This window comes from Schistocerca cancellata, chromosome 12 (assembly GCF_023864275.1).
Source record: "Schistocerca cancellata isolate TAMUIC-IGC-003103 chromosome 12, iqSchCanc2.1, whole genome shotgun sequence".
Taxonomy (NCBI): domain Eukaryota; kingdom Metazoa; phylum Arthropoda; class Insecta; order Orthoptera; family Acrididae; genus Schistocerca; species Schistocerca cancellata.
This window is the reverse complement of record NC_064637.1, coordinates 92,047,094-92,055,551: the sequence shown is the minus strand read 5'-3', so window position 1 is coordinate 92,055,551 and position 8,458 is coordinate 92,047,094. Positions and strand designations below refer to the sequence as shown.

At 44.4% G+C, this 8,458-nt stretch overlaps 1 pseudogene; it reads left to right on the top strand.

The window, feature by feature from the left end:
• The first annotated feature begins 5,173 nt into the window (after positions 1–5,173).
• Positions 5,174–5,291, top strand: LOC126109967 (5S ribosomal RNA; annotated as a pseudogene).
• The last annotated feature ends 3,167 nt before the right edge of the window (positions 5,292–8,458 follow it).

The window sequence follows — 8,458 nt, the reverse complement described above, 5'->3', positions numbered from 1 at the left end:
CGCGGATTTGAACCGTCGTCCTCCCAAATGCGTGTCCAGTGTGCTAACCACTGCGCCATCTCGCTTCGTCCCAGAGCGTTGGCAAAGTGGAGTGCGTGAGATAATTTTTACGGTGGAAGTGCATGCTTTTCTTTCGTCTACAAAGATGTGATCGTGAAGTATCTAATCAGTCTGTCCTTCGCATGAATCAATAACGTCAAAAAAAAAAAAAAATGTACGTGGGCAGGGTTTGAACCAATAACGCGAAAGTCGTAGCTTTCGGCCTCTTCTGTTCCGCCACGCTGTTTTGTTCGCAACGCAACAAACGTTACAAATAGGCATAAAAACGTAGCATCGATTTTCTGGGGAACTAGGGGCCATTGCACGTGAAGCCGCTAACCAGGTGCTTAGGACAGTTCCCTTCAGAACACAACGAGGACTCAACGAAATACAATACTAACAGATTTTATGGACCTTTTGTGAGCTACAGCACGGGGATGTTTCCAGGATTAATTTTCACTCTGCAGCACTCTGGAATTTTCAAATCAGGGCACACTCCGCTGAAGAGTGAAAATTCGTTCCGGGAGCAATTCACCAGGTTGTGACTATGCCATGTCTCCGTAATATCCATCCTTGCAGGAGTGTTAGCCCCGCGCCGGCCCGTGTGGCCGTGCGGTTCTAGGCGCTTCAGTCTGGAACCGCGTGACCGCTACGGTCCCAGGTTCGAATCCTGCCTCGGGCATGATGTGTGTGACGTACTTAGGTTAGTTAGGTTTAAGTAGTTCTAAGTTCTACGGGACTGATGACTACAGATGTTAAGTCCCATAGTGCTCAGAGCCGTTTGAACCATTTTTTGTTAGTCCCGCAAGATGTGCCCAAGAAACTGTGTGAAGTTTGGAAGATAGGTGGCGAGGTACTGACGGAAGTAAAGCTGTCAGGGGGAGGGTGTAGGTGCTTGGATTGCTCAGTTGGTAGAGCATGCGCCCGCGATAGGCGGAACTCCCAAGTTCGAATCCCAGTCCGGCATACAGTTTTAATGTGCCGCGAAGTTTCGTTTAATTATATTAAAACATTATAGAGCCAGTTACGCTTTATACTGGCACACCAGACGTCCAGTAAAACCTTGTGGTATCCATACCTATCGTTGATTTCAAAATCTATTCAAATTATTGTGGTTTTCATGGATGATAATAGGACATTCATGCTTCTCGCAATGGCCTATTTTCTATCTGCGGAGAAAAGCGCTTGACATATTATGTGTTTCTCTTTAATTTAGTCATTCCATCAAGCATGAAATTTCTGTATTTCTGGACAGGGGCAGTAACATTTTGGAACGTAACTTCACTGCTTCAACCAGCAAAAAAATCTCTTCGCACGTCACAAGAATCTGTAATTAACTGCTAATATATAAATAAGAGTAAAGTGCCTGATGATGGCACGTCAAAAAAATTAAATACTGAGTAAAATAAACGGTACTTGAGATGAGAAAGTGCTACTTCGTAAGTTTCGTAATACAGTCACAAGCCTCGACCAATTCTTGCAGCATCGGCAGATTAAAGTTCAAATAAAATTTGTCGCACAGGAGTCTTTTTATGTTTGGCTTTCGCTCGACGCGTTTCGAAGCCTTACAGCGTTGCATAATGGAAACGGCAAAAGCGGAAGGAAGGTGAGGTAGGCAGGTAGATTGCTTGGGATATTTCCATTGAGGCAAGCGATGTCCTGTCAGTACACTGCCAGGTGTCGTTCTGGGTCTGTGATTTGGGGATATGGACATGCCTTCTGATCTGGGGAAGTGCATTTCGCTCACATACGAGGCCATGCTCTACAGAGCACGGCGTTCGGGCTGAACGGATGTGGGCTTCTGTCCGCTATCTACCCGCCGTCCAACGTTCCGCAAGCAGAGACCGAGACAGACAGACATCAAAGGCCGCCGTAGTGACAGCGCGACACAAGAGGGCGACTCGTGAAACGGAACTGCGGCGCATGCGCACTGCGTGCATTGCGTAGCCGATAGGAAGTGGATGACTGATGCATCTGCAACGTGGTCCCTGAACTGAGGCTAGAGCAACTGGGAGGGAAAGATAAGTGAAGGCATGGGACAGCGAAAGGGAGAGAGAGAGAGAGAGAGAGAGAGAGAGAGAGAGAGACAGAGATGATGCAGATAGTTGGAGAGGGTGGCTGGTGGAGGATGAGAAAGAGGGTGGGGGAGAGAGTGAATGAGTTTCCAGAGGGAGATGGCAGTCAGAGAAGTGTGAGAAGCAGAATCAGGTAAGAAAGAGAGACAAAAGAAGAGAAATGTGGAGAAAGAAAAAAGGAGGGGATGAAGAGGAAAAGATGGAGACGACAGATAATAGACAGATGAATAGGAGAGGGAGAAGGAGAGAGAGAGAGAAACAGAGACATTTATAAGAAGGAGACCGAGAGAGAAAGCCAAGATTTATAACGACGAAACCAGTGTGGTCATTAAAGAACTAGTGGTGTCAGCGCCAGACACCACACTTGTTAGGCGGTAGCCTTTAAATCGGTCGCGGTCCGTTAGTATACGTCGGACCCGCGTGTCGCCACTATCAGTGATTGCAGACCGAGCGCCGCCACACGGCAGGTCTAGTCTAGAGGGACTCCCTAGCACTCCTCCCAGTTGTACAGCCGACTTTGCTAGCGATGGTTCACTGTCTACATACGCTCTCATTTGCAGAGACGACGGTTTAGTATAGCCTTCAGCTACGTCATTTGCTACGACCTAGCAAGGCGCCATATTCAGTTACTATAATTACTTCAACAATGTATTCTGAACTGATAACATTGTGAATCATGTACCGTAAAGAGCAACGTTCATCATTAATCGATTAAAGTTAAGTATCAAACTAATTACGTCCGCTTTCTGAATTCTCATTCCTTGTCATGTTCCAGACCTCACGTCAGTATAGTTCTTCACTCCTCACGCCAGCCTGCGTGAGCTAAAACGAGTGCATTTCGGCCTCCACTCGTAACACGGTGTTGGCTCTTCTGCTAACACAGAAGGACTTACGTGAGCATTTCATTGAAATAAACTTTTGTGTTCAAAGTAAGACAATGTGTTCACTAATGCTTCCTGTCAATAGCATGGCAGACGTGAACAAGGCCGAGATGAGGAGGAAATCGACATGGTTGGAGAGGGCAAATGAGAAGGATAGAGAAACTAACGAAGAACAAGTAGACGAAGGAAGAGAGAGAGAGAGAGAGGAGGGAGAAAGTCTAAAAATAAATCAAGAGTGTTTTGTAAGAACTTGTATCTAACATTTCGTTAAAGGCGTGTGTCTTCGCTTGGTTTCTATGGGACCAAATGGTTCAAATGGCTCTAAGCACTATGAGACTTAACATCTGAGGTCATCAGTCCCCTAGACTTAGAACTGCTTAAACACATCCATGCCCGAGGCAGGATTCGAACCTGCAACCGTAGTGGTCACGCGGTTCCAGACGAAGGGCCTAGAACCGCACGGCCACACCGGCCAGCTTCTATGGGACCAGTAAACCACCCACCGAATTACAGAACCGAATTTCCTTAAACAAAACAGTTGCGTTACAAATATGTTGATGTGTTAAATATTTAACGTTAAGCGTGTAAGCGGCAAAGGTTTGAAATTATGTTCAAAGTTTACTGGAAGTCGCTAAATACTCTAATTCGGGTAAAGCATTAGCTGTCACGTCGTACAAATGTCTGGTCGTAACGCTGCAGAGGCCGGCCGGAGTGGCCATGCGGTTCTAGGCGCTACAGTCTGGAGCCGAGCGATCGCTAGGGTCGCAGGTTCGAATCCTGCCTCGGGCATGGATGTGTGTGATGTCCTTAGGTTAGTTAGGTTTAATTAGTTCTAAGTTCTAGGCGACTGATGACCTCAGAAGTTAAGTCCAATAGTGCTCAGAGCCATTTGAACCATTTAGTACAGGGTAACCTCTGTCACGCATCGTACCGTGCTCAGTGACGTAGTAGGAGTACATATGTAGATGTAGATGTTAGACCTAGACGATTCTCAAATACTGTATGAATTCCAATTTAATACCTCTGTTACAGAGTTAAACGTTTCACATAAGATTCTACCACTTAATTAGTAGATTATGGCAGTATTTTAAAATTTCAAAATAGTTCAAGATTAACATGAAATACTAACATAATTTTTGACGATCCTGGAAAACGTTACATGAGCATCTTGCAACTGGCTTTGTGCACCGGCATCGGTTTTAACCGATGCCTGTAGTTTAGTTATGGATAACCGGTATTTTTCTGTATTTCGTTGGTCTCGGTTATAACAGATATTTTTATTTTGTAACTGATAACTGGGTATAACACCGATATATCAATTTGCATAGTAGTGGAGCTAAAATTTTTGGTTTTTAAGTAAAAGATTTCTAAGAAATGTCTTTGATGAGAAGTTCTGTTGGTTCTGAAAGACTGGTAACGTCTTTCATAATGTTGTTTCCTTTCATCAAGTTAGAGATCAACACATTATAGAAAGAATATATATGAATTGATCATAAATATTGGTCAATGGATTAATTCATTATTGAAAATTTAACTATTGTAATTGTTCCTCGAAAATGCTATATTTTGTGTAGAGTCTAAACTGTCCATCTGAATGTTTTGAAAGAGCGTTTTTCGTTTTGTGAATAAGAAATCAACTGTATTCAAACTCCTATTAAAAACAGTAGATATATATTTAACTACAAACGATTTTTTCATCGTAAATATTTAAAGAAAAAGAACGTTACAAATTTTAGATAAAAGCGTATTGTTTGTCTGTCGTTTCTATGGCATAACAAAAGAAGAAGGAAGTTATGGCAACAGTAATAAATTAAAAATTCACAATTCATTCATAGTTTATCATAGAAAGCTGTTGACCTGTTGTCTGTCTCGACATAATATGCATTTATCTGCTTGAACCCTTGGAAACGTCAAACTTAATACGACAGATAGAGATATCGAACCTGAGTTTTCACTCTATATCGCTGACTATTCGTAAACCAAATAGTGGTGTGACTATCGATTAAAACATGCTTTTTGGGGAGAGATTAAAAAAAATTGAAACCAGTTGGAAGATAATGGTGAATTTTTTGTAGTATTCAACCGCTCATCAATTTGCGAGAGAAGGGATAAACGGTGGACAGACTTAATTTTTACTCTATTTACTTGTTTAATTTGTATTCTGATTATATGTATCCTGCCAACGGCCATGCCGCAGTGGTAACACCGGTCCCCGCCAGATCACCGAACTTAAGCGCTGTTGGGCTGGGCTAGCACTTGGATGGGTGACCATGCGGTCTGCCGAGCGCTGTTGGCAAGCGGGGTGCACTCAGCCCTTGTGAGGCAAACTGAGGAGCTACTCGATTGAGAAGTAGCGGCTCCGGTCTCGTAAACTGACATGTGGCCGAGAGAGCGATGTGCTGACCACATGCCCCTCCATATCCACATCCGTAACGTCTGTGGGCTGAGGATGACACGGCGGCCGGTCGGTACTGTTGGGCCTTCGAAGGCCTGTTCGGGCGGAGTTTATTATACGTATCCTGGTATTATAACTCGAATCTTAGAATTTTTCAATCTTTTTTTTCTATGTCTACGATTACTTTTGGAAATAACGTCAATAAAAAACAAATATCGGTTATTTCAGAAACCGGTTATTTTGATCGTTTTTAACAGTCTGGTTAAACCGGAGATGAAAGAAAAAAAACGATGTAACCTAAAAACGGTTGTTTCAGCGATAACTGCCATCCCTAGCTGGAACTGGAGATGCGTGATGAAGGATTTCGGGGATGTACTAGCGTCACATGACTACAAGGAACATGGATAGCTTTGGCGGGGCGAACCGTTTTGCAATTTCGCCACAGCCGTTCTTGTGTAGGCGCTGCCAAAGAGGTGCATCGCCACGTGCCGAAAACATTCTATTTGCGTCAAAAACAATTTACGGGCACATAAATACGTCAATGGAATGCTGCGAGTCGCTCGCCGTTTGCACGATCAAATAGCCGCGACCGCAAAATAAAAAAAAAAAAAGGAAGGAACCGCGAGCGTCAATTAAAAGGGGAGGAGAGCAAAAAAGGCGGAGGACTAGAGGCAAAGACGAGATACGCACTCGCAGACAGATAGGCGAAAAATTAAAAAGGGGGCCGGTGTGGTGTACAGGGCGTGAGCGTATGAAAGGGCTTGCGAGCCGCAAAGTCGGCGGGCAAGGCGGAGGCAATTTGTTTTCCTTTCATCAAAACACTTTGAATACATAGATCTTATCGCCGGGAGTTCATTACGCCGATGATTTAGCGCTTATTTGCGGATGAAACCGTTCGGAAAAGAGCGGGCGCGCGTGCATTGGAATCGTGACAGACGGCGAGCGCACATCGAGGCCGGTGGTGGGGGTACGGAGGGCGAAGGTGGTGGGGGTAGGCGGGAGAGGGGAAGGGGGGGGGAGTTCACAGCCTCCACCGGACAAGGGACCCATTCACAGCGCGGGCGCACCACCGAAATCCTAAGTGCTCTTCTCAAATTATCATTCCTGGAACATAGCTGCCTGTGGGTGCCAGATACACTGGGTGATCAAAACGTCAGTATAAATTTGAAAACTTAATAAACCACAGAATAATGTAGATAGAGAGGTAAAAATTGACACACATGCTTGGAATGACATGGGGTTTTATTAGAGCAAAAAAAAAGTTCACTAAATGTCCGACAGATGGCGCTGGACAAGAAAACGTCAGTGACTGCGCATGACAATCGTGTATAAAAGGACCTTGACCTCCCAGGTTCCCAGACCTCAGTCCGTGCGATTATTGGCTTTGGGGTTACCTGAAGTCGCAAGTGTATCGTGATCGACCGATATCTCTAGGGATGCCGAAAGACAACATCCGACGCCAATGTCTCACCATAACTCCGGACATGCTTTACGGTGCTGTTCACAACATTATTCCTCGACTACAGCTATTGTTGAGGAATGATGGTGCACATACTGAGCATTTCCTGTAAAGAACATCGTCTTTGCTTTGTCTTACTTTGTTATGCTAATTATTACTATTCTGATCAGATGAAGCGCCATCTGTCGGACATTTGTTGAACTTTTGTATTTTTTGGTTCTAATAAAACCCCATGTCATTCCAAGCATGTGTGTCAATTTGTACCTCTCTATCTACATTATTCCGTGATTTATTCAGTTTTCAAATTTATACTGACTTTTTGTTCACCCGGTACGTACGGAGAAGTCGCGTGGAACCACGTCTCTGCGAGTTCGTTTTGGGTTTTTCTATTGTTGTCCCCCGTCGTTTTCTTGAGGTGCATTCCTCTTTATGTTTATATACATGCACACTTCGCGAACCACTGCACAGTGCATGGCGGAGGATACTCTGTAGCAATATTGTCGAGATCCTTTGCTATTCCAAACGCGTCTTCATTGAAGAAAAAATGGTTATACGTTTCTGCATCTATATCGACTACTGCATCCATACTCTGCAAACCACACAGACAAGCCCAAATCTTCCTTTTATTACAACCACTGTGAGGTGCAAGAATACCTCCTATCGTTAGGGTTTCTTCCCAGCCGGTCCGCGTATGCTCCGAGCACTATGGGACTTAACATCGGAGGTCATCAGTCCTCTAGAACTCAGAACTACTTAAACCTAACTAACCTAAGGACATCACACATAACCATATCCGAGGCAGGATTCGAACCTGCGACCGTAGCTGTCGCGCGGTTCCGGACTGAAGCGCATAGAACCGCTCGGTCACACTGGTCGGCCATCCGTGTATGAAATACGGGAAGAATGCTTAAATACCTCTCACGATCCCTTTGGGAGTGATACGTAAGGGGTCGCAGTGTGCTGCTAGGGTCATCATTTACAGCCGTTTCAAGAAACTTTGGAAGTAGCGTTTCTGGGGATTGCGTCTGTCTTCATGTACCCACCAGTTTGTTTCTTAAGCATCTCACCGACAGTCTCCTATGTCTCAAACGAACATGTGATCGTTCGTGCTGCAGTTCACTGTGTACGTTGTAAGTAGGCAGTTTAGGTTTTTATGTTGGTAATGCTCTGTATGAAAATTGCTGACCGAGCCGTGTGCAGTCTGTGGCTGGTTGGACTCATTGTTGGAATATTTGCTTGTGTAGTGTTGGGCTGTTGGATGTGAACAGCGCGTAGCGTTGCGCAGTTGGAGGTGAGCCGCCAGCAGTGATGGATGTGGAGAGAGAGATGCCAGAGTTTTGAGAGGTTACTATAAGTGGACGATCTGGACGTGTGTCCGCCAGAAAAAGGAAATTTGTAAAGATGGATGTCATGAATTGATAAATATATACATATGATGACTTTTGAACAGTATTACGGCAAATGCATTGTTTGTTCTCTATCACAATCTTTCATTTGCTAACTATGCCTTCAGTAGTTAGAACCTTTTATTTAGCTGGCGGTATTGGCGTTCGCTGTATTGCAGTAGTTCGAGTAACGAAGATTTTTGTGAGGTAAGTGATTCATGAAA